This window comes from Narcine bancroftii, chromosome 11 (genome assembly GCF_036971445.1).
Source record: "Narcine bancroftii isolate sNarBan1 chromosome 11, sNarBan1.hap1, whole genome shotgun sequence".
Lineage (NCBI taxonomy): Eukaryota > Metazoa > Chordata > Chondrichthyes > Torpediniformes > Narcinidae > Narcine > Narcine bancroftii.
The window spans coordinates 24,388,315-24,413,248 of NC_091479.1; the positions used below are offsets into that span (position 1 = coordinate 24,388,315).

At 44.1% G+C, this 24,934-nt stretch overlaps 1 protein-coding gene across 2 annotated transcripts in view; it reads left to right on the forward strand.

Moving 5' to 3' along the window:
- Positions 1–24,934, forward strand: part of LOC138745673 (talin-2) — a 337,585-nt gene that overhangs the window by 64,244 nt on the left and 248,407 nt on the right. Inside the window, exons 1-2 of one of the 2 annotated variants that reach the window (XM_069902934.1) lie at positions 10,471–10,644; positions 14,711–14,758. The gene's annotated coding sequence lies outside the window, so the exon portion shown is untranslated. Of the gene's footprint in view, positions 1–10,470; positions 10,645–14,710; positions 14,759–24,934 lie in introns of those variants that run through there. The other variant, XM_069902933.1, reaches the window with a different exon arrangement.

A 24,934-nucleotide genomic window follows, 5' to 3' on the forward strand; every position in this document is an offset into this window, starting at 1 on the left:
GTGATTAGTAAGGGATTGCTTAAGGTGGGATGTGAGTTGGAAGGGAAGGTTGAGAATCACTGCTCTAGACCCGATTGTTACTGAGATATTTTGCTTGAGAAAAATTGCCATTGACCCATTTCCTTTGGAGTTCTGAAACTGTGCACATAACGAGTCAATGAGGGACGATTAAATCAGGGGTTTACAAAGTTTTTCTTTCCATCCACATCCCACCTTCAGCAATCCCTTACTAACAGCACCAATGGCAGAGGGATTACTGAAAGTGGGATGTGAGTGGAAAATGGTCAATGGTGTTAGAACCCTGCGCAGGTTCTGGGATGGAAGATAAACGTTCACTGCAAAATCTAGTGTTTCCTGTTATTCAGCGTAGGTTTAAATAAAAAGAGCAGTTATTATTTGGGATGTGAAGAATCTAATTCAACAGGAAGCCTAGAGATGTATAGAAAGCGTCAGATTGAAATTAAAAGGGGAATTAGAAAAGCAACTGCGGGTGTAAAAGTAACACAGATCAATCAGTGAAGTTAAGCAGAATCCAAGAGGCGATGTATGTGAAGAGTGAAACACGGACGTCTACAGACACTGATTGTAGTCAAAACAGAAATGCTGGAGGAAGTCAATCAGTCTCACAGCGTCCACAGGAGGTATATTACTGACGTTTTGGGCTTGACCCTTCCACAAGGTGTCAGTGAAAATAGAGATGGGTCTCTCATCTTCCCCTTTCTTTCCCCAGTCTTTAATTGAGGGGAAGAATGGGAGTTCACACCAACAGACAAAAGGAGTTATTGATATGTAAGAGGAAGGGTGAGAATTGATTTGAGCACTTGAGAGAGAGGGAAAAGGGGAGAGAGAGAGAGAGAATGGGAGGGAAAGAACCAGAGGAAAAAAGATGGGGAAGAAGATGGGTTAGGGAAGGGGGAGGCTTTGAACAGAAACCGGAGAAGTCGATGTAAATTCCATCCGGTTGGAGGGCGCTCAGTCAGAAGATGAGGGGCTGTTTCTCCAGTTTGCGGGTGGTCTCAGTCTGGCAGTGAATGAGACCATGGACAGACATATCGGCAAGGGAATGGGGCAGGGAACTGAAATGGGTGGCCACTGGGAGATCCACACTGTTGTGACGGACAAAGCCAAGGTGCTTAACGAAGTGATCTCCCAGTCTGCGTCCAGTGGAGGTGATGTATGTAAAGAGCAGGAGGGTAACCCAGAAACACATCAACCCACCCCACCTAATGGCCTGAACATTCCTGGGATTGTCTGATCTCGGAAGCTAAGCAGGCTCAGGCCTGGTCAGTACTTGTGCGCCTAGGAACACCAGGTGCTGTAGGTTTCTGTGAGGGGCACTGGATAAAGTGGTGACTTTCTGTCTGCCTTGCGGTGGACAAAAGTTAAAGAATTTTATGCATGTTACATTCTAAATGTAGTATTAGGTGACATTAATGGGACCTTTGTAGTGAAGTATTCTATAACTCTAGACATTGGTGTACTCGTGGAATTGCTGTACACGTTGTTGAGTTGCTGTATACGCGGGGAAATTGAGGTACACATTATGGAGTCTAGTGCAAGACTGGCATCTCCAGGCTTGCATGCTGGGTTATATACATCACTGCTTCTGTCACGTGGACAGGAAGTGACATCATCAGCTCAGATAAATAACTGTGATGGATGCAGGTCAATTTCCCGCATTTTCCACGTCACGGCCGCCATTTCGGGAGCTGGTTCGCTTGCCTGTAAGTGGGTCACCACATGACCCCCCCCCCCCCCCCCCCCCCAAGAACTGGCAATCCTGCTGCGGACCCCCAAAGTCTATATATTTTTTTTGTTTGGGTGGCCTGAACCATGACTGGTCCGTCCAGATCCAGATGGGCAGGTCGGAGGTGGTCAAATGCAAAAGCTTCCTCTTTACCTCCGATGTCCAAAATGTATGTCAAACCATTGCATCTTAGTACCTCGAAGGGACCCTCATACGGAGGCCGGAATGGTGCTCGGTGTCAGTATGGGCGCTAAAGAACCAAGCATCTCACGGAGCTTACTTAGGACCACTGTGGGCATCTCCTCCCATCCTTGTGAGTCTGATAGAAATTCTCCTGGAACTATCAGGGGCACACCGTAGACCAGCACTGACGATATGGCACCTATATCTTCCTTAGGTTCTATTCATATGCCCTCGAGTACCCATGGCAATTCGTCAACCCAGTTAGGTCCCTTCAGGTGGGCCATAAGGGCCAATTTCAAATGCCTATGGAACCTTTCTACTAGGCCATGGGATTGTGGGTGGTACTCAATTGTGTGGTACAACTTGGTTCCAAGCAAGGTGGCCATTGCTGACCACAGGCTTGATGTGAATTGGGCACCCCTGTCAGATGTGATGTGTGCTGGCAGACTGAAACGTACTATCCAGGCAGAAATGAGGGCCCTGGTGCAGGTGTCGGTAGTCATGTCTGCCAGTGAAACCACATCTGGCCACTACGTGGCCCAATCCACTGTAGTGAGAAGAAAATGGGAACCACATGACACCAGCAGGAGGCCTAAGATGTCCACGTGTACATGTCAAACCTCCAATACGTCGGTTCAAAAGATTGTAGTGGGGCTTTCGCACGGTGCTGGACTTTGGATGTCTGGCAACGAGTGAATGTCTTCACCCATTTTCTGACCTGTTTTCGAAGGCCATGCCACAGAAATCTGTTGGCTACTATCGGGACAGTCGTTCTGATCGATGGATGTGCCAACACATGTACCGTGTCAATTACCTACCACCTCCAGGCCACCGGAGTGATTGGGTGAGGACAACCTGTAGATACGTCACACAGGAGTTTGAGCTCCTCTGGACCTACTGGAATTTCTTCCAGCTGCAGATTCAAGTCTCCTGTTCCTTGCACAGGTGGGACAGAAGTTCCTGACGACTGCAGGTAGGGATAAGTATGTTGTCCAAATATATGAAGGTAAAGTCAAGATCACGTTGAAATGTCTGCGCGACATTTTTGAGCCCAAAATATATCCTTCTGAATTCAAAAAAGCCAAAGGGTGTAATAATAGCCATTTTTGGAATGTCATCTGGGGGGACCGGGATTTGATGATAAACCTGGACCAGGTCCACCTTGGAAAAGGTGTGGGCTCCCTGCAGGTTGGACACCGTCCTGCAAATATGGTACCGGGTAGTGATCTGATGTGGTAACCTTGTTCAAACAGTAGTAATCAGCACAAGGTCTCCATCTGCCTGCGGCCTTGGGTACAATGTTAAGTGCGACTTTTCTCTTTGGAGCAAAGAAGGAGGAGAGGTGACTTAATAGAAGTCTACGAAAGTCATAGATAGGGTGGACTGCCAGCACCTTTTCCCCAAGGTGGGAGAGCAAACACCAGAGGACATCAGGACAAAGTGAAGGGAGGAACATTTAGGGGAGTCATCAAGGGTAGAGAGTGGTTGGGGGCGTGGTAAGATGCTGTAGAGTCTAGACGTCCAGTCTCAGACGTGCAGTCTTGACCTCTCTGGCCAGACTTTTAAATACCTGTTTTAACCCTTTGTTTCCAAGTTTAAACTTATTAAATTTTAGTTTAAATATTAAGGAATTATTATGGCCACTAATGGTAAAAAGACTAAATCTCGTTCAAAAGAAAATACACTTTCGAAGTGCTGAAGATTTGGGGCCGAGAGGACTTGAAACAGCCCCAGGCTCAATTTCTTCATTGCCTAAATCCCAAGGATCGACTGTGGAGGCTGAAAAGGAAATGCATCAGGCAGCATTACAATCTAAAGAAGTCGTTTTTCTTTGCGAATGGAAGAGAAGACAACAAGATGCGGGGGGAGACCAGCGGTGACTCCCTGAAGAAGTCGGGATGCTGTCGCTGGGAGTCCAGACCCACAGTAAATCTTTTAAAATGCTTTTTGTTGAATTGCAGCAGGAGCTGCAGTTACCTTGTTCTGCCACCATGTCAGAGAGAGCAGAACTGAGATTTACGGATTCACAATGTATGCAATTAAATGCAGTTATTCAATCTATGTTGACATCTCTAATGAATAAGATGGTTCAAATGAATGCTGGTATAAGTTCAGAATTAAATATGGTTAAGACACGTGTGGATGCATCTTTTGAAGAATTTTAAAAATTTCAGACTGCTTTTTTGGACTGTAAACAACAAGTGACTTCTAACACAGAAAAAGTGTTGAAGGTGGAAAAATCAGTCATAGAATTAGGAAATCGTGAGAAGGAGCTGGAAAGAAAAATAGATTATTTGGAAAATCAAAGCAGAAGGAGGTATAGAAGGACAAGAGCCTCTTCATTTTTTTAAAGACTGGATTCTGCAAATACTAGGGCAAGAATTTTTCTCTGGGGGATTGGCACTGGAAAGAGCCCATAGAGCTTTAAGCTGGTCAACCACCGAGACCGGTAATAATTCGATGTTTGAGTTATTTGGATAGAGAAGCAATACTTCAACTTGCAGTACAAAATGCGAGACAACGACAAACCCCATTATTGATTCAGAATAGTAGAGTCTATTTTTTTATCCTGATTTGAGTCAAGAGGTCATTCAACATCGACGTCGATTTAATCCAGTTAAAGAAGTTTTGTGGCGTAAAGGTTATAAGTCTACTTTTCATTACCCTGCAGTGTTGAAGGTCTTTTACGGAGACTATCAATTTCGTTTTTTTGAAACTGATTGTGAAGCAATGATTTTTGCTGACTCATTGCCGGATATAAGAGGACAAAGACATAGTCCACCATTATCTCCTAAAGAAAAATCTGGTGGTTCTGGAAACGGAAGAAATGGCAGAAATGGGAAAAATGGGAATGGAAAGAGTCCACCTCCTTCCGAAATGGGATCTTCAAGATTGGAGTCTTTTGGATTGATTTCTTTTTAGTATTTACTAGGGAAAATACAACAAGCGGAATATAAAAGTAGGGTGATTTCAGATCATTCTCTGTTATATTTTACCTATGAAACTTCTGAGAAAATTCAAAAAGCTTATCGTTGGAGATTTAATACAATGTTGTTAAAAAATACAGAATTTATTGATTTTTTGAAAAAACAAATTAATTTTTTTGAAAGAAAATTCTAATTCTGTTCAAAGTAAGTTTGTAGTATGGGATGCTGTGAAAGCCTATTTGAGAGGACAAATAATTAGTTATACTTCTAAAATAAAAAAAATAGATTAAATCAGAGTCTTGAATTAGAGAAACAGATTGATGAGTTAGAAAAGGAATTTCAGAAAGATGCTACAGAAGATCAGAAAATAGAATTATCAAGGTTGAAATTGAAATATAATACCTTGCAATCTTATCAATTTGAATGTGTGATTAATAGGACTAAACAACGGTATTACGAATGGGGAGAGAAAGCATACAAGGTATTGGCGTGGCAATTAAAGAGAGAACAGATATCGAGGACTATTAATGCTGTTAGACGGAATTCTCTTATAAACCTCGTGAGATTAATGATGAATTTTATTCATTTTATAAAAAGTTATATACATCTGAAGGAAAACAAGAAACTGGATTGATTGATTTTTTTTATCACAGTTGAACTTACCGATGTTAGAGGATGTAGATATACAGGAGTTAGAAGAACCATTTACAGATTCGGAAATTAAAGTGGCTATGATGGAAATGCCAAATGGTAAATCGCCTGGTGATGATGGATTTTCAGTTGAATTTTATAAAATTTTTATGATGATTTATCTACAGTGATTGGGGATGTATTACGTCAAGTTGGATAACATTATGAATTACCTGAGTCTTGTTCTAGTGCTTTAATTACAGTAATTCTTAAAAAAGATAGAGATCCTTTGAAAGTATCTTCATATAGACCAATTTCGTTGTTAAATGTAGATTATAAAATAATAGCTAAAGTATTAGCGAATAGATTGGCTAAATTTTTACCAAAGTTGATACATATTGATCAAACAGGTTTTATAAAGAATAGGTATGCTTCAGATAATATTTTGTGAGTGATTAGTTCGATTAATAGATTTCAACAATCTTTAGATCGTCTAATGGTGATATCCTTAGATGCAGAAAAAGCATTTGATAGAGTTGAATGGAATTTTTTGTTTAAAGTTTTGGGGAAATTTAAGTTTGGTCCTTCTTTTATTGGTTGGATTAGGTCTCTATATAGTAAACCGATAGCTAGAGTATTGATGAATGGTTTGATTTCGGAATCTTTTAAGTTAACTCGATCAACTCATCAAGGTTGTCCTTTATCACCAGCTTTTGTTAGTGATTGAACCTTTAGCACAGTTGATAAGACAAAATGCACAGAAACAAGGTATGAAAGTTTTAGATGAGGAGTATAAAATTAATTTATTTGTTGATGTATTATTTGCTGATGTATTGGTGTATTAAACAAATCCAGCTCAGTCACTTTTACATTTGAAGGAATGTTTAATACAATATGGATGTCTTTCTGGATATAAAGTTAATTGGGGAAAAAAGTAAAATATTACCGGTAAGTGAAGGAGATTATTCAGTTTATAAGAATATTGTTAATTTGAAGTGGACTGATCGAATTAAATATCTGGGTATAATTTTGAATGTTAATTATCAATCTTTATATAAATTAAATTATGCTCCATTAATGAAAAAAATTAAAACTGATTTTATTAAATGGAAAGATTTACCTATTAATTTAATGGGAAGGATAAATACAATTAAGATGAATATCTTTCCGCGTATAGAATGTTTGTTTCAATCTATTCCGTATTTACTTAATAAATTTTTTTTCGAGATTTAAATAAAATGGTTAGGAAGTTTTTATGGAGGGGTAAATTTTCAAGAGTAGCTTTGAATAAATTAACTTGGAAATATGAGTTAGGGGACTACATTTACCACATTTTCAAAATAATTATGAGGCAACCCAATTTAAATTTATTAGTTCATTGATGGATTTGGTACGGCCTCCTAGTTGGGCTAAAATTGAGATGGCAAGTATTTCTGAATTTGAAATACATCAATTTTTGTTTAGGTGGAATATGAATTTGTTACAACAATATAATGTGCCTGTATTAAAACATTTAATGAAGTTATGGATAAAGAAAAATAAAATGATAGGTTCTAGGGGTAAATTATTGGCTTTGACTCCATTGTATAATAATCAACTTATTTCTTTTTCAATACATAATCAAAGTTTATTGCATTGGTGATTTAAAGGTGTGAAAAATTTGGGAGATTGTTTTAGAGGGTAAGTTTTTATCTTTTAATCAGATGAGGGAAGATTTTGGTATTGAAAAAGAACTCTTTATTTCTTTATTATCAAATTCGATCTTTGGTAAAATGTATGTTTGGTAGAGATATGATTTTACCTAAAATGACTAAATTTGAGACTTTTCTTATGAAGGTACCAGAGGAGGGTTATATTTCATCTATGTATCAAATATTACAGGATGGTATGGATAAAAAGGGTTGGGATAGATCTAAAATTAAATGGGAAGCGGATATTGGTTTTATCTTTTCTGAAGAGGATTGGTTAGATATCTGTTATGATAGTGTAATTAGATTGAGAAATGCACGTTATGCAATGATTAATTACAATTTTTTACATCAATTATATTTGACACCTGAAAAATTTAAAAAAATATGGTTTTCATGAATCAGATTTGTGTTTTAGATGTGGTGATACGGTTGGAACTTTTTTTCATGCTGTTTGGTTATGTATACATATACAATCTTTTTGGAAGAAAATGCAATCGGTTTTAGAATACCTGTATAAGATTAAAATAGTTTTAGTCCGCAAGCATCGAATCCACGCTGCTGAAGACCCAGCTGCGCTGGGTGGGTCACGTCTCCAGAATGGAGGACCATCGCCTTCCCAAGATCTTGTTATATGGCGAGCTCTCCACTGGCCACCGAGACAGAGGTGCACCAAAGAAGAGGTACAAGGACTGCTTAAAGAAATCTCTTGGTGCCTGCCCCATTGACCACCGCCAGTGGGCTGATATCGCCTCAAACCGTGCATCTTGGCACCTCACAGTTTGGCGGGCAGCAACTTCCTTTGAAGAAGACTGCAGAGTCCACCTCACTGACAAAAGACAAAGGAGGAAAAACCCAACACCCAACCCCAACCAACCAATTTTCCCTTGCAACCGCTGCAACCGTGCCTGCCTGTCCCGCATCAGACTTGTCAGTCACCAACGAGCCTGCAGCAGATGTGGACATACCCCTCCATGAATCTCCGTCCGCGAAGCCAAGCCAAAGAAAGAAAGTTTTAGATCCAACAGTATTTTTATTGGGTAGTTTGCAACCTCTGAAAGGCTTGGGATTAGATAAATTCCAGCTTGCTTTTGTACATTTAGCTTTATCCGTAGTGAAAAAATGTATTGCTAATACTTGGAAAGATACAAATATGATTGATATTAATAGATGGCAATAATGAGATGAAATATTGTTTAATAATGGAAAAATTACATATATTTTGCATGATAATTATAATTTTTTTTATTAATAAGTGGTTGTTATACTCAGAATATTTACATTTCAATTTATATTGATTCAATTTTAATATTTATATTTAACTTTTTAAATTTTTTTTTCTTCTTTATGGCTCTCCTTAGGCTGAAGGGGATGGATGCTTTCTTTTCTTTTTTATATATAAAAAAAATGTTCATGTTCATGTTTAATTGCTGTATATGTCATATATTATTTGTTTTTTGAACGAATAAATAAATGTGGTGAGTTCCTGGAATGTATTGCCAAAGATGGTGGAAGCAGCTGGTACAATAGTGAGTTTTGAAAGGCTCAGTTAGGGGCTCCTCGATTAGCATAGGAAGTGGCCCAGTTAGTGTAGTGGATAGCACAAATCTGTTACAGCGCCCGGGACTGGGGTTCAAATCCCGTTCTGTCTGTAAGGAGTTTGTACCTTCTCCCCGTGTCTGCATGGGTTTTCTCCGGGGACTCTGGTTTCCTCCCACCCTTCAAAACATACTGTGGGTTGCAGGTTAATTGGGCGTAATTAGGGAGCTCGGGTTCATTGGCTGAAAGGGCTTGTTATTTTGTTGCGTGTCGAAATGTAGAAAAAAAAATTAAATTCAGGCACATGGATTCAAGGAAAATAAGAGTACGGGTGTGAGGTTGAAAAGGTTTAGTTTGTTGTGTAGGTTTCTATCAGCTGGCAAAACATTGTGGGCCAAAGGCCCTGTACTGTGGTGTAATGCTCTATAAAAGGTTTTGATTGGGCATTTATGTAACAATTGGGCATCTAATGGGGTTAATAATTAACATCTTATCTAATCTGGCCACAGCCAATCCTAGCCCAAGAGAAACCACCTCTTGTTTTATATAACCAGCCGTAAATGCACCAGATTCAACTTTGTTCTTGGCAGATATTTGTGGTTCAAAATATCATCAAGAGGAGATGTTTTCCAGGCGTCCTGTGCTGGACAATGTCTAGAGTGGGGCTTCACGCATAGCCAAGACAGCAGCACATAATCAGGACAGGCTGCGATTGGATGCATAGTGTAGGATCGATGGCGTGCTATCAAATCAGACCAGAACTACGGATCATAAATTTTAAATAATTGTTAATAAATTAATAAAATACAGAAGAGAGTTTTGTACCTTTTGGTGAGCTGACAGGACCCACCTCGTACAGGGAGTGGCTGAGCAGGCTTGAATCAGTGCAGTTGGTGAGATATTTGGGGAATTACAGGAGCCCAATCGAGAGCATGATATCTAGCTGAATCACTTTGTGGGATAGTAGTTGCAAAGCATTGGACCAAAAATCAATATGGGACCATCAAAACAGCCGAGAAGATCACTGGGGTCTCACCTCTATTGATGACATTCGCTGCTCAAAGAATTGTTGAAGACCCTTTCCATCCAGCACACAGTACCTTTAACCCACTACCATCAAGAAGCCTTCAGGACTTCAGGACTGCCAGGCTGGGAAATACCTTCTTCTCACAAGCTGTGAGATTGAAGCTGGTCTCCTGTAACCAAGTGCGGTGAAACCCCTGTTATCCGGAATTCAAACAGCCTCAAGCAACCAGCAAAAAAATTGGTTAAAAAATATGGGTTTAAAATTGCCGTTAATTCTCTAATCTCGCAACACACAGTCTCAAGCATTTGGAAAATTCACTTATCTGGTATTTACCAATGTGTATAGGTGCTGGATACCAGGGGTTTACTGTAAATTATTTCAAAATACTTGTATACATTTATTTTATATCTTTGATTATTATCTGCTTTGTGTGTGTGTGTGTGTGTGTGTGTGTGTGTGTGTGTGTGTGTGTGTGTGTGCGCGCATCGTGGTGGAAAAACGCTGTTTTGACGGGTTGTATATTTAGTCAGATGGTAATGAACTTGAAATGGTTAGGCAATCTATTACTCCAAGCTCTGTTTTTGTGCAGTTTGCCCTTGAATTACAATGATAAACAATGACACAGAGAATTATAAGCTAGAATTTGATGCAGGAAGGGTGCCAGTGCTGAGCCAGATATCTTGATGAATGTTGGAGTGGGACTGGGAAGGATGTTGTGGCCCACTCCTTGTGCTTCTGTTGTAAAGGAATGGAAAGAAATGTCAATAGGATTGGAGTAAATACAGCGGCATGAAAGATCCAATGAATGTTTACATTTACAAGAGCGGCAGGGTTGGCGTAGCAGTTAGTGAAATGCCTTCACAGCACCAGCAATCGACACTGGGTTCGAATCCTGCTCTGTCTGTAAGGAGTTTGTACATTCTCCTCGTGTCTGCATGGGTTTTCCCCCGGGGGGTGGGGGGATAGGCCTCCGGTTTCCTCCCACCGTTCAAAACATACTGGAGGTTGAAGGTTAATGGGGTGTAAATTAGGCAACACGGCCTAGTGGGCCAACGTGGCCTGTGACGCTGCTGTATATCTAAATTTTTAAAATTACATTTAAAACAATTTTATACCTTGAATTAATGTTGAGAAATGTGAGAAAGAATTGAGTGGATGTGAAAAGGAACTTTCTGAATTTTATTCTGAGCTCTGGGATTTAGTGATCAGGAGATCTTGACAACGGAGGCAGTTTGTGAGCTACCAGTTTAATCTCAAATTCAAATCTGTTGGAAATATCGTGTTCTGCACACGCAGCGAATGATGTTTGACAATGGCTGCTAATTTGAACCTCAGACCGATAACCTGATGTTGGAGTGTGGGGAGGACTGCCTTGAAGTCTATTCTTTATTCACGGGGCAGCAGGGTTAGCGCCACGCTGTTACAGCGCCAGCCACCCAGGCTCTGTAACAAGTTTGTACTTTGTGGATTTTCTCTGTGGTTTCTCCCTCCCTTGTTAATTAATGTATGGGCAGTATAGGCTCGTGGGCCAGAATGGCCTGGTTCCCTGCTATATGCCTAATTTTTTTAAAGAATCACCGTACTAATTGTCAAACCTTGCCCCAACTGGAATCTGCATTCCTTGCACCAAGTCACGATGTGGACTTCAGCAAAAACCAGTCTACTGGAGGAACTCAGCAGATTGAACAGCATCAGTGGCTGGACCCAAACATCGCCTGTTGGTTTTCTCCCTCCGATGCACCTTGCCCCCACTGAGTTCCTCCAGTAGATTGTTTGCTGATCCAGCATCTACCGTCTCTGGTGGAAAATGTTGGCTCTACCCTTCAAACCTTACAGTCCTTCTTACATCAGTTCCCTGCAGGAAAGTTCGTGGGCCATAGCAGAGAACCATTTAAGTTTGGTGACGCAGAGAAGAATTGACAGGCCAGGGCAGCATGTGCTGAGTACTTACATATAGAAGGCAGAGAATGGGTTGATGATACATGGGAGTTCCCCGGCTGCAGATTTATGGAGTTAAATGACACTGCACCACGGCTTTCACATAAGAACATAAGAAATATAACCATATAACCACTTATATCACAGAACAGGCCAGTTCGGCCCTACTAGTCCATGCCGTAGCAAATCCCCACCCTCCTAGTCCCACTGACCAGCACCCGGTCCATACCCCTCTAGTCCCCTCCTATCCAGTCTTTCCTTAAATGTAACCAATGATCCCGCCTTGACCACGTCTGCCGGAAGCTCATTCCACATCCCCACCACCTTCTGCGTAAAGAAATTTCCCCTCATGTTCCCCTTATAATTTTCCCCCTTCAATCTTAAACCATGTGCTCTAGTTTGAATCTCCCCCTTTCTTAATTGAAAAAGCCTATCCACATTTACTCTGTCTGTCCCTTTTAAAATCTTAAACACCTCTATCAAGTCCCCTCTCAATCTTCTACGCTCCAGAGAAAAAAGCCCCAGTCTGCACAACCTTTCCCTGTAACTCAGACCCTGAAATCCTGTCAACATTCTCGTGAACCTTCTCTGCACTCTCTCTATTTTGTTTATATCTTTCCTATAATTTGGTGACCAAAACTGTACACAGTACTCCAAATTTGGCCACACCAATGCCTTGTACAGTAGGAGCAGGAGTCGCCCATCCAGTCCGTGGAGCTGGTCCACCATTCAATGTGATCTTGGCTGATCTAATGATAGGCTCATGTCCACCCATCTGCCTTTTCCCCATAATCCTTTGATTCCTCTACTATCCAATCTTGTCTTAAATATATTCACTGAGGTTGCCTCCACTACTTCAATTTCACCCACCTTCTGGGGAAAGCAGTTCCTCCTCATCTCCATCCTAAATCTGTGGCTATGTCCCCTAGTTCTAGTCTCCCCCACCAATGGGAACAACTTACCTACCTCTATCTTATCTATGCCTTTCATAATTTTATGTATTTCTATAAGATCCCCTCTCATTCTTGTAAATTCCAGTGAGTAAAGTTCCAGACAACTCTAATCTCTCCTTGTAGTCTAACGCCCTCATCTCTGGAATCATCCTGGTGACCCCCCCACTGCACCACCGCCAAGGCCTGTACATCCTTCCTCACGTCAGGAGACCAGAACTGGACACAGTTCTCCAGATGCGGCCTCACCAGGACCTTGCACAGTTGCAACAGAACCTCCATGCTCCTAAATTCCATCCCTCCAGCGATGAAGCCAACATTCCATTGGCCTTCTTAATAACCTGCTGCCCCTGCAAACCAACCTTTTGGGATTCATGCACAACCCCTCCCAAGTCCTTTTGCACAGCAGCATGCTGCAATCACTTACCAGTTAAATAATAATCTGATCTTCCATTTTTCCTTCCAAAGTGGTTATCCTCACATATACCAACATTGTTCAACATTTGCCAGACCCTTGCCCACTCACTTAGCCTATCCATATCTCTCTGCAGACTCTCCATATCCTCTGCACAATTTGCTTTTCCACTCAATTTCGTGTCATCTACAAATTTTGATACACGACACTCCGTCCCCTCTTCCAGATCGACTATGTATATTGTGAACAGTTGTGGGCCTAGCACCGACCCCTGCGTACCCTGCTCACTTCTGATTGCCATCCGGAAAACTCCCCTATGCCCCAACTCTCTGCCTTCTATTGGTTAATCAGTCCTCTACCCCTGCTAATACATCGCCTCAGCTCCATACATCCTTACCTTTTGGAAATCCAGGTAAACAATGCCCATCTGCTTTCCTCTATCTACCGCGCTCGTTATATCCCCAAACTACTCCAGTACGTGTGTCAAACGGGACCTGCTTTTGCTGAATCTAGGCTGCGTCTGCCTGATGGGTCCATTTTGCTCTAGATGCCTCACTATTTCTTCTTTAATGGAAGCTTCAAGCATTTTCCCAACTCCAGATGTTAAATTCACTGGTCTATAGTCCCTTGCCTTGCATAGTGGCATGATACCCACCGTCTTCCAATCCTCCAGGACTTGTCCAGAGAATTTTTGTAAATTAACACCATTTTATTGGTGAGAGTAGCTTATGAATGAATGTAAGGCATACCTGTGCATCTGGCAAGAAGGTTGGTGCTTGTCCACCAGTTCTGGGCACGTATGACGGGCTCCCTTCATCGGCAGCCAACCCACCCAACTGGATTGTTTGTGGTGCTGCTCTGTGGCACGACATGCACCTTGTTGGGCATTGCCCGGCATTGGGCTGATGATGCCTGTACAGTCACGTTGCAGCAGACTCGACACAACTGAATACGTGAGTGCGTGAGCAACACAAGTAAGGAGCGCAGCCGTGGAAGAGGAAAGGTCGGGCCCACCAGTTCCGCTGTCCCTGCATCAGCCTCTGTTCGTGTCCTCGCTTAATGTTAAGTTTAGATGTCACATTGTATCCAGTGAAGCAAGAAGGCTTCTTCTGCGACTAGGTTATAACTAGGGCTCTTACAGCTGTGTAAAGAGCACAATTAATGGGATGTAGAGTCACAATTAAAAGGAAGCTCATTTAGCACCAAGTACACAAAAGTCCTGGAGGACCTCAGCAGGTCCTGCAGCATCTAGAGGAGGCAAAGATATATAACCAACATTCACATCTGAGCCCTTCATCAAGCTAAGACTCTTTGTCAGGCCTGCAATGTTGGTTCCAGTCGGAAGAATTTTGCGTTTCACATCATTTAGCGCCAGGCAAGGGCAGCACTTTGTGGGGTTCATTCAGGAGCCCGGTGGCTGCGGGAAAGAAATATATTTAAGCCAGTTGGTGCACGCTTTCCCAATCTGGGACCTTTTCCCCAGTGGTAGGAGGGAGGAGAGAGTGCATCCGGCATGGGATAGATCTGCTGGGTGGGATTGGTTAACTTCCAGTTGTGTCTTGGAAGGCAATGCCATTAGGTTTTGGAGAGACACTGAGGATTTGATGTGGAATAACTTAAATGTTTTAAGGCATCCACTAATCACTCACTATCTCTTCTCTTCCAGCTGTAATCACAGAACAAAGAAACAAGAGCAACATTCCCTGCTGAGTGGGTGAGGTTTTCTTCTATTCCCTTCTGCCTGTGTCTGTCTGAGATTCTCTCTGTTGTTTAAGTAGCTGTGATACCGAGGAAAGGAATCGGACTACAAAACAGGGGGCTGGCTATTGAGAAACCCCTTCTGCCAGAGGGAGGAAAAGCACTAGCGAACTCTGTCCCCCATAAAGATCATAAGACATAGAAGCAGAAATAGGTTATTCAGCCCATCGCGTCTGCCCCACCATTTAATTATGAGCTGATCCATTTTCCCACTCAGCCCCACTGCCCGGCCTTCTCCCCATAACATTTGATGCCCTGGCTATTCAAGAACCTGCCTTAAATACACCCAATGTCCTGGCTCCCACAACCGCCTGTAGCAACAAATTCCACAGATTTACCACCCTCTGACTGAAGAAATTCCTACTCTGTTCTAAGCGGATGCCTTTCAAATCTGAAGTTGTGCCCTCTTGTCATAGACTCTCCCACCGAGGGAAGCAACCTTTCGACATCTACTTGTTCATGCCTTTCAGCATTTGAAATGTTTCAATGAGATCCCCCCTCATTCACCTAAATTCCCAAGAGTTCAAGCCAAGAGCTGTCAAACACTTTTCATATGATAACCCTTTCATACCTGGAATCATCTCAGTGAACCTCCACTGAACCCTGTCTAATGTCAGCACATCCTTTCTTAAATGAGGAGTCCAAAACTGCTCACAGTATTTTGGCAAATAATGTGAAGGTAAACTCGAAGGGTTTCTACGAATATGTTAAGAGTAAAAGGATAGCATGAAAGGGGAAAGGTTGAGGGGGAACATTATGGGAAATGTTTTGACATTGAGAGTGGTGGGAGTGTGGAGCGAGCTACCATCTGACGTGGTAAATGCAGGCTCACTAAGTTTTAAGAATAAATTGGACAGCTACATGGATGGGAGAGGTCTGGAGGGTTATGGAATGGGAGCAGGTCATTGGGATTAACAGAATGATTAAGGGCCAAATGGCCTGTTTTCTATGCTGTAATGTTCTATGGTTCTAAGTCAGGTCACACCAGTGCCTTATAAAGCCTCAACATCACATCCCTGCTCTTAGATTTTATTCCTCTTGAAACGAACGCCAGCGTTCTTTACCTTCTGGTATTTGCCTTCTTTACTAATGACTCAACCTGCAAGATGACCTTCAGGTCATTCTGCACGAGGATTCCCAGGTCCCTTTGCACCCGGGAACTTTGTTTGCTCCCCATTTAGAAAACAGTCTGTCCATTTATTTTTGCCTCCGAGGTGCACGACCGTACACTTTCTGACATTATATTTCATTTGCCCATTCTCCTAATCTGTCTTTAGTCCTTCTGCATCCTCCGAGTTTCTTCAATACTAGCTGCTCCTCCAACTACCTTTGTATCACCTGCACATTTAGCCACAAAGCCATTTATTCCATTGTCTAAACCATTAATGTACAACATAAAAAGAAGGGACCCCTGTGGAACCCCAGTGGCAAATGGCGGCCACCCAGAATAGGATTCTGAAAATGGAGGAGACCAGATTGGGCAGCAACTTTGCATAGCGGTTATTGCAGTGCTTTTACAGTGCCAGTGATCTGGGCTCGAATCCCCCACTGTCTCCAAGGAGTTTGTACGTTCTCCCTGTGACCTGCGTGGGTTTCCTCCGGGTGTTCCAGTTTCGTCCCACATTGCACAGCCGTGCAGGAGTGTAATTGGGCTGGAAGGCCTTCTCCGATGCTGCATCATTTAAAACATTAAATAGATGGATTTAGAGAGGAGATGGATAAATATTTGAAAGAGTGAGCAACAGAGGGTCATGCAAGGGGCAGGGATGAGGAGCTGAGGTCAGCTTGGATCAGGCATGATCACATGCAGAAGGCTGGGGGTGGTGGGGGGTGGGTGTGGCCTTCTGTTCCCGCTTGCCCCCACATCTCAGTATGAGAGGCTGCAGGTCTCTGCGAGATTAACTGATGGGCAGATGTTCTTGCTGATATCATCCCGTCAGCTTTAATGAGGATTACGTGGAAATAATCGAGCAGAAGTGGATCACTTGCCTTCTGCCACTCCCGCAGCCAAACATCCCCTTCCTGCGGCGATTACCTCAAACGCTCCCTGTGGTGGTGATTTCCACATTCCCACACTCCAGGTCAAGGCATTTTTTAATTTGTCGGGACGAAGTCTCTCGGACAACATCGTCCCTGTTTTCCCACCAGAACCCTGTGCCAGACTGATGAGAACTGTGTGGGTTTGATCACAGTGGCTGACCTGGAGCTCAGCTGTAAACAAGTGAGTGTGGCCGTTCCTCCTCGACACCTCTGTGGGGTTCCAAGCTGGAGGCTGCTCTTTACCCAGTCTGATTTATCTGAAAGATTCTTGTGTTGTTTCATGTTCCAATGATGCAGTTGTTACTCAGAGTTCATTGTCGGGACTTGAGGTGCTGAGTTACAGGGAAAGGTTAAACAGGTTGGGGCTTTATTCTCTGGACCGTAGAGAATGAGGGGAGATTTGATAGAGGTTTTTAAAATTCTGAGGGTGATAGACAGAGTAAATGTAGATCGGCTTTTTCCACTGAGGGTGGGTGAGATACAAACCAGAGGACATGGGTTAAGGATGAAAAGGAAAAAGTTTAAGGGGAACATGAGAGGGAACTTCACACAGAGAGTGATGGGAGTGTGGAACGAGCTGCCAGCTGAGACGGTGAATGAGGGAGCTCAATTTTGATATTTAAGAAATCTGGACAGGTACATGGATGGGAGAGGTATGGAGAGATGTGGAATGGGTGCAGGTCAGAATCAAAATTTACTGTGATAACAAGTCATGAAATTTGGTGCTTTGTAGCAGTATCACGGTGGAAACATTCATATTATAACCATCTTACAACAACAATAATAAATAAATAAATATTACAATGCACCAAAAGTGAGGCCGTGTCTTTGGTTAATTGATTATTCAGGAATCTGATGGCGGAGGGGAAGAAGCCGTCCTTGTGCCGCTGTGTGCTCGTCTTTAGCTCCGATGGTAGCAGAGTGAAGAGGGCATGACCTGGGAGGGGGTCCTTGAGGATAGAGGCTGGTTTTTTAAGACAACACTTTATAGTTTGGCACAGGGGTGGGGTAGGTGATTGTGGGTGGGGGATAGGGGAAGACGCAGCATCCTGTGGCAGTTTGAGCTGAGAATGATCGAGCCGTTGTTTTTGGACAGCGCTGGGTAAATGTATTGGGTCTGGTGTCAGTACTGGGCCATTGTTGGTACTGGACTGTTGTCGGTACTGGGTCAGGGCTGATGTTGGAGCTGGTGTCGGTACTGGGCCGGTGTCAGTACCAGACCGGTGTGAACACGTCTCGTATGTCAGATGTATCTTCGCCACATGTGCCTGAACCCACCAATCAGATCCAAATGCTTGATGCAGGGCAGCATTAAATGCGTGGCTCAAACCTTGATCATCAGTCACCAACAGGCAAATACCGTGAGCCAAGAGGAAGGGAAAGCAGCCACAAACATTTTGCAGCCATCGATTGATCTGCAGCAGTCACTGGAGTTGGAAATGCTGGTCCATCGCCAGCTCCCGCACTCAGTGATTTGTGTAATTGGTTTGAGTGGTCGTGGCTGAGGGATAAAGGTTGGCTGAAATGCTGAGGAGGGAAGTCTGCATCTCTTCGGACCAGCGGAAGTAGGATCCTTAATGCTTGCCCCGCAGCCAGATGACTTGGGGTTATTATCTGGGAGCCAGCATCTCTGTCAGTGCAGTGCACTGTAGGTACTACACTAAAATGTGGGAACACAGAACATTCCATCACAGTACAGACCCTTTAGTCCATGAAGTGAACCTCCTCCCTAACAATTCTTCCCTCCCTCACGGTCCATAACAATCCATTTTTCTCACATCCATGTGCCCGTCTGAGTCATTTAAGTGTCCTCACTACTCTCTGTGTAAAGAAAATACTTGTTCTGACCTGTCTCCAAAACTTTCCTCCACTCACCTGAACCAGTTTGCTACTGTTGCCCCAGGGGAAAAAAACCGGCCGGCTCTTCGCCCTATAGCCCTTCGAATCTGATTTATCTCTATTAGGTCACCTCTCATTGTTCCAAAAAGAGAAGCCCTGGCTCATCATCAGACGTTGAAGTGCTCAGTGCTCTGGTGAGACTTGGACGCCCAACCTTTGGAGTTGGTGCCATCTGAACTCCCAGATTTCGTTTGTTTTAGGAGAGAGCCAGCTGAACGAACCTTGTGCGATTGTTTCCTGGGGAAAAGCGGTTCAGGTGTGGTTATTGCAATGAGATCGGGACTCTGTCATTACTCACTGGGTATTGTGAGCTGTTTTGGGCACCTCATTAAAGAAAGGATGTACTGATTATGAAGAAGGTTCAGAGCAGGATGATTCTGGTCATTAAAGGGTTATCACATGAGGAGCGTTTGATGTCCTAGTCACTGGAATTTAGGAAAATGAGGGAGGATCTCACTGAAACATTCTGAATTTTGGAAGGCGTCCACTTAGAACAGAGATGCTGAGGAATTTCTTCAGCCAGAGGATGGTAAATCTATGGAATTTGTTGTCGCAGGTGGTTGTGGTGACCAGGTCATTGGGTGTATTTAAGGCAGAGATTGATAGGTTCTTGATTAGCCAGGGCATCAAAGGTTATGGGGAGAAGGCCGGGCAGTGGGGCTGAGTGGGGAAATGGATCAGGTCATGATTAAATGGTGGGGCCGACTCTATGGGCTGAATGACCTATTTCTACTACTATGTCTCATGGTCTATTTCCAATGAGCTGTGCCAACAGATGGAGCTTGTTTCTACCGAATTTGACACCTGATTCTCGGCAACTTTCCTTCTCTACTGAATCTACCATTTTGGAACCAGAATGATAATTTTCAAGCCCTTTGTGTATGGTGTTGGAACATAGAACATTCCAGCACCGTACAGGCCCTTCAGCCCAGGATATCGTCCTGACCTATGTGTACCGAAAATTAAACTGAATCCTCCCGACCTCGTAACCTATTTTTTTTCTCCATGTGCCTGTCTATTGTTCCAGCCTCCTCCACCCACCATTCCAGGCACCCACAACTCTCTGTGTAAAAAAAAAAAAAATAACATCGCCCTGATGTCTTCCCTCAATCTTCCTCGCTTCAGTCTGCACAGATGACCTCTGTTGTTTGCTACTCCCACTCTAGGAAAAAAGGTGCTGGCTGTCCTCCTTGTCTATGCCTCTCATAATCTTGTCGACCTCTATGAAGTCATCTCTCATCCTTCTACGCTCCAAAGATCAAAGTCCTATCCAGCTCTGCTAAACCTGGCGTCATACGATATATTTCCAATCGAGGAAACATCCTAGTAAATTTCATCTGCACGCTCTCCATAGCTTCCACATCCTTCCTGTAATGATTTGCAGAGTTGCAACATGATCTCTACTCCAGAACTCAATCCCCCGACTAACGAAGCCCAGCATCCCTTCGGCCTTCTTAACTATCCTAACAACTACACAGCAACCTTGAAAGATCTATGGATTTGGAGCCCAATGTCCCTGTGTTCTTCCACACTGTTAAGTATCCGATCAATAACCACGAATTCTGCCTTCAAGTTTCACCTTCCAGAAGGCATCACCTCACACTTCTCCAGATTGGGGAGTGACTGCTGAACAGAGGAGAGATGTTGTAGTTGTGCTGGAACCTCTTGTGGAGAAGGTCCACTGTTGCTTCATTAGAGTCAATGCATTTCTCGCTGTGATAAAGCATGAGAGGCTGTTAAAAATAACACGTATTTTTAGCAACGCTGAAACAAAGAATTTTATCGGCAGTTGTGAAGCTAAGCATACATTTTTAAAATGCATGTATTAATTAGCACCTGCGGTGACCCTGAATGTGTCACAGGCCAGTGTTAAATTTCTTTCTTTTCTTTGGCTTGGCTTCGCGGACGAAGATTTGTGGAGGGGTGATGTCCACGTCTGCTGCAGGCTCGTTGGTGACTGACAAGACCGAAGCGGGACAGGCAGGCACGGTTGCAGCGGTTGCAAGGGAAAATTGGTTGGTTGGGGTTAGGTGTTGGGTTTTTCCTCTTTTGTCAGTGAGGTGGGCTCTGCGGTCTTCTTCAAAGGAGGTTGCTGCCCGCCGAACTATGAGGCGCCAAGATGCACGGTTGGAGGCGAGATCAGCCCACTGGCGGGGGTCAATGGGGCAGGCACCAAGAGATTTCTTTAGGCAGTCCTTGTGTCTCTTTTTGGGTGCACCTCTGTGTTGGTGGCCAGTGGAGAGCTTGCCATAGAACACGATCTTGGGAAGGCGACGGTCCTCCATTCTGGTGACGTGACCCACTCAGCGCAGTTGGGTCTTCAGCAGCATGGATTCGCTGCTTGCGGACTCTGCCAGCTCGAGTACTTCGATGCTGGTGATGAAGTCATTCCAGTGAATGTTGAGGATGGAGCGGAGACAGCGCTGATGGAAGCTTTCTAGGAGCCGTAGGTGATGCCGGTAGAGGACCCATGATTCGGAGCCGAACAGGAGCGTGGGTATGACAACGGCTCTGTATACGCTGGTCTTTGTGTGTTTCTTCAGGTGGTTGTTTTTCCAGACTCTTTTGTGTAATCTTCCAAAGGCGCTATTTGCCTTGGCGAGTCTGTTGTCTATCTCTTTGTCAATCCTTGCATCAGATGAAATGGTGCAGCCGAGGTAGATAAACTGGTTGACCGTTTTGAGTTCTGTGTGCCCGATGGAGATGTGGGGGAGCTGGTGGTCATGGTGGAGAGCTGGCTGATGGAGGACCACAGTTTTCTTCAGGCTGACTTCCAGGCCAAACATTTTGGCAGTTTCCGCAAAACAGGAAGGTGTTAAATAACCCTTTCAGAATTGTCCCCATGGTCAACATTCATTGGAATGACTTCATCACCAACATCGAAGTACTCGAGCTGGCAGAGTCCGCAAGCATCAAATCCATGCTGCTGAAGACCCAGCTGCGCTGGGTGGGTCACGTCTCCAGAATGGAGGACCGTCGCCTTCCCAAGATCGTGTTCTATGGCAAGCTCTCCACTGGCCACCAAGACAGAGGTGCACCAAAGAAGAGGTACAAGGACTGCTTAAAGAAATCTCTTGGTGCCTGCCCCATTGACCACCGCCAGTGGGCTGATCTCGCCTCCAACCGTGCATCTTGGCGCCTCACAGTTCGGCGGGCAGCAACCTCCTTTGAAGAAGACCGCAGAGCCCACCTCACTGACAAAAGTCAAAGGAGGAAAAACCCAACCCACCAATTTTCCCCTGCAACCGCTGCAACTGTGCCTGCCTGTCCCGCATCGGACTTGTCAGCCACAAACAAGCCTGCAGCTGACGTGGACGTTACCCCTCCATAAATCTTCATCCACGAAGCCAAGCCAAAGAGAAAGAGAAGATCAGTTAATAAAGCAATTAAACATACCTGAGTACTCACAGACACCTATGAAACTAAATGTCTCAAACATTATGGTGCCTTGAAATGGGGGAACTATGTGTAAAAAAAAAAAGGCTGTAATTTCTACATGGTCAAAGCAAAATGTGCATAAATAACTTTGAATAAAATCTGGAATGTGCTCTTTAATTACAGGGACAAATAAAGGAAAAGGTGTCTTTGTCCCAAACATTATGGAGGGCCCTGTAGCTGTGATTGTGCAGGATGGGTTCCATGGGCTAGAAGGGCTTTTTTACCTGTCTCATTAAATTTTTAAAAAAGGTGTTGTTCAGATCCCTTTTGAGTTGTTTCCCCTCTCATTTCTAACCTGTAACCTGTAGTTTTGGACTCTCCTATCCTGGGAAAAAGACTATAATTTTGTACACCTCTATATCCCACCCCTCCAAGGAAGGCTGTCCTCTTTGTATCTCAAGCCTTTCAGTCCTGATAATGACTTTACAAATCTTGTTTTGCATATGAACTGCATGCTGAACGCCTATGTTGTGACCATCTGTAACATGGGGCTCCAGCTCCGAAAATGGGGACAGGACTCATGAGTGTGCCAAACGCGTTCTTCTCAACACAGTGCCGGAGGAACTCGGTGGTTCAGGCAGAAAGGCAGTCAGCATTTTGGGCTGGAATCCTGCCCCAGGAACAGCAGGAACCTGGCGAATACGAGGGTTGGAGGCCCACACTGGCAGCTGATGGGTGGATACATGTGGGGGGGGTGGGGAGATAAAAAGGTGAGAGGTGATGGGAGTGGAGACAGAGGGCTGAGAATGATAGAATTCAAGGATAGAAGAGGATGGGAAAGCTGGAGGAAAGAAAGTGTGGGGGACGACCAGGTAGTGAGGGTGGGGAGAGAAAAGAGAAAGAAGAATGTGGTCAGAGATAAGCAAAGCAGGGGGGGTGGGGGGGGGAAGGGGCTACACTAAACTGGAGGTTGGTGTTTATGCTGTCAGATTGGAGATGGATTATAAGGTGTTGTTTCTTCATTTTGCGGGTCGGCTGGGTTTGGCCGCGCTCGAGGCCATGGATAGGCATGCCAGTGTGGCAATGGCGTGTAGAATTGAAACACTGGGAGGTTCTTGCAATTGCAACAGTCAGAGCCAAGGTGCTCAACGCAACAATCTGCGTCCAGTCTCTGATGTAGATGACTCCCACAGATTCACAAATGAAGTGTTGCTTCACTTGGAACGACAGTTTGGAGTGAGTTTTCCAATTTGTCTACCTGTGTCGCCACTTTCAGGGACCTGTGTACTTGTCAAACAGGGATGTCTAGGGAACAGTGTTCACCAGGGCCCTACCACTGAATGTCCTGCCCTGGTTTCAAGATTCTTTTATTGTCATGTAATCAAACAGAAAATGTAATATTTCTCAAAATTTCCTTTAGTCTACCGTAAGGCAGACAAAGATTCGCCATCAGCAGAAATTGCTGGGCGCCCCTTACAGTCAGACAAAGAGAAGCAAAGTAACTGAACGTCTATAGCGCTCCCACAGGCTCTGCAGCTGCTCCGCCTTCAGTCCAAACCCTCAACCCGAGCTCTAGACCCAAACCTCCGACACCATCAGGAAGCCCTCAGCGCTCTTGGCACCCTCTTGGTTCCGATACCTGGAACCCCTTCAGCCAGTCTCAAGCCAGTTTCCATCAGCCCGCAGCCTGGGATGAGTCCTTTAACTGCATTCACCAGCAACCCACAACCTGTGTGGGTTCCTCACCTCATTTGACTGGCCAAATGCATCACCTGAAGTAAACTCCATCTGCTATTCCTTGACTCACTAACTCTGTTAATCATGATCCCAGATAACCTTAACTTTGTCCACGATATCACCAATTTTAGAGTCTGATGCAAGCCACCTGTGTTTACATCCAGATGGTTAATAGATATGACAAGCAATGGATGTATCAGGTATGTAAACCAGCTGCCTTCATTTGTCCCCCGGTGTCTGTCGTGTTTTGGTGCACACAGTGCAACTGGCCACTGGGTTGTTACTCAGAGGCCTCTTACCTATGATGCATCACAGGGATCGGTGCTGGGTCCACTGTGGTTGAATCATAGAGTTAGGTAGTATAGACAGGCCCTTTGCCTCACACAAGTGTGGGATGATGTACTTTCAGCTTAAATTTAAATTTAGACATACAGCACAATAACAGGCCCTTCCGGCCCATGAGCCCATGCTGCCCAAGTACCCCAATTAACCTACAAGCCCCGTACGTTTTGAAGAGTGGGAGGAAACCCATGTAGACACCGGGAGAACGGACAAGCTTCTTACAAAACGAAACCGTTACAGATTCGCACTCGGGTCACTGGCATGGTAATGGCGAGAAAGGCGGCACGGTTAGGGCAATGCCATTCCAGCACCAGCTGAAGGCTATGTGGCTGCGGAGGCTGGAGATTAATCCATGGGGATATCTCTTTTGCTTCTCTTTCCCTGACTGCAATTTTTGCTGAGAGCAAATCTTTGTCTGCCTTATGGTAGAATAAAGGAAATTTTATCTAATATATTTTCTGTCTTAGGACATGAAAATAAAATAACTTTGGATCTTGAATAAAAAAAAGGCCCTGTTTCCCAGGGTGGGAGCAACAAACACTAGAGGACGTGTGTACAAAGTGAAGGGAGGAAAATTTAGGGGAGATATCTGGGGTGATTTTTTTTACACAGAGTGGTTGGTGCCTGGAATGCCTGGATGGTGCTGGAGGCCGGAACAATAGGGGCATTAAAGAGACAGGCACATAGGTGAGAGAGAAAGAGAGTAATAGAGGGTTATGAGGTTGGGAGGGTTTTG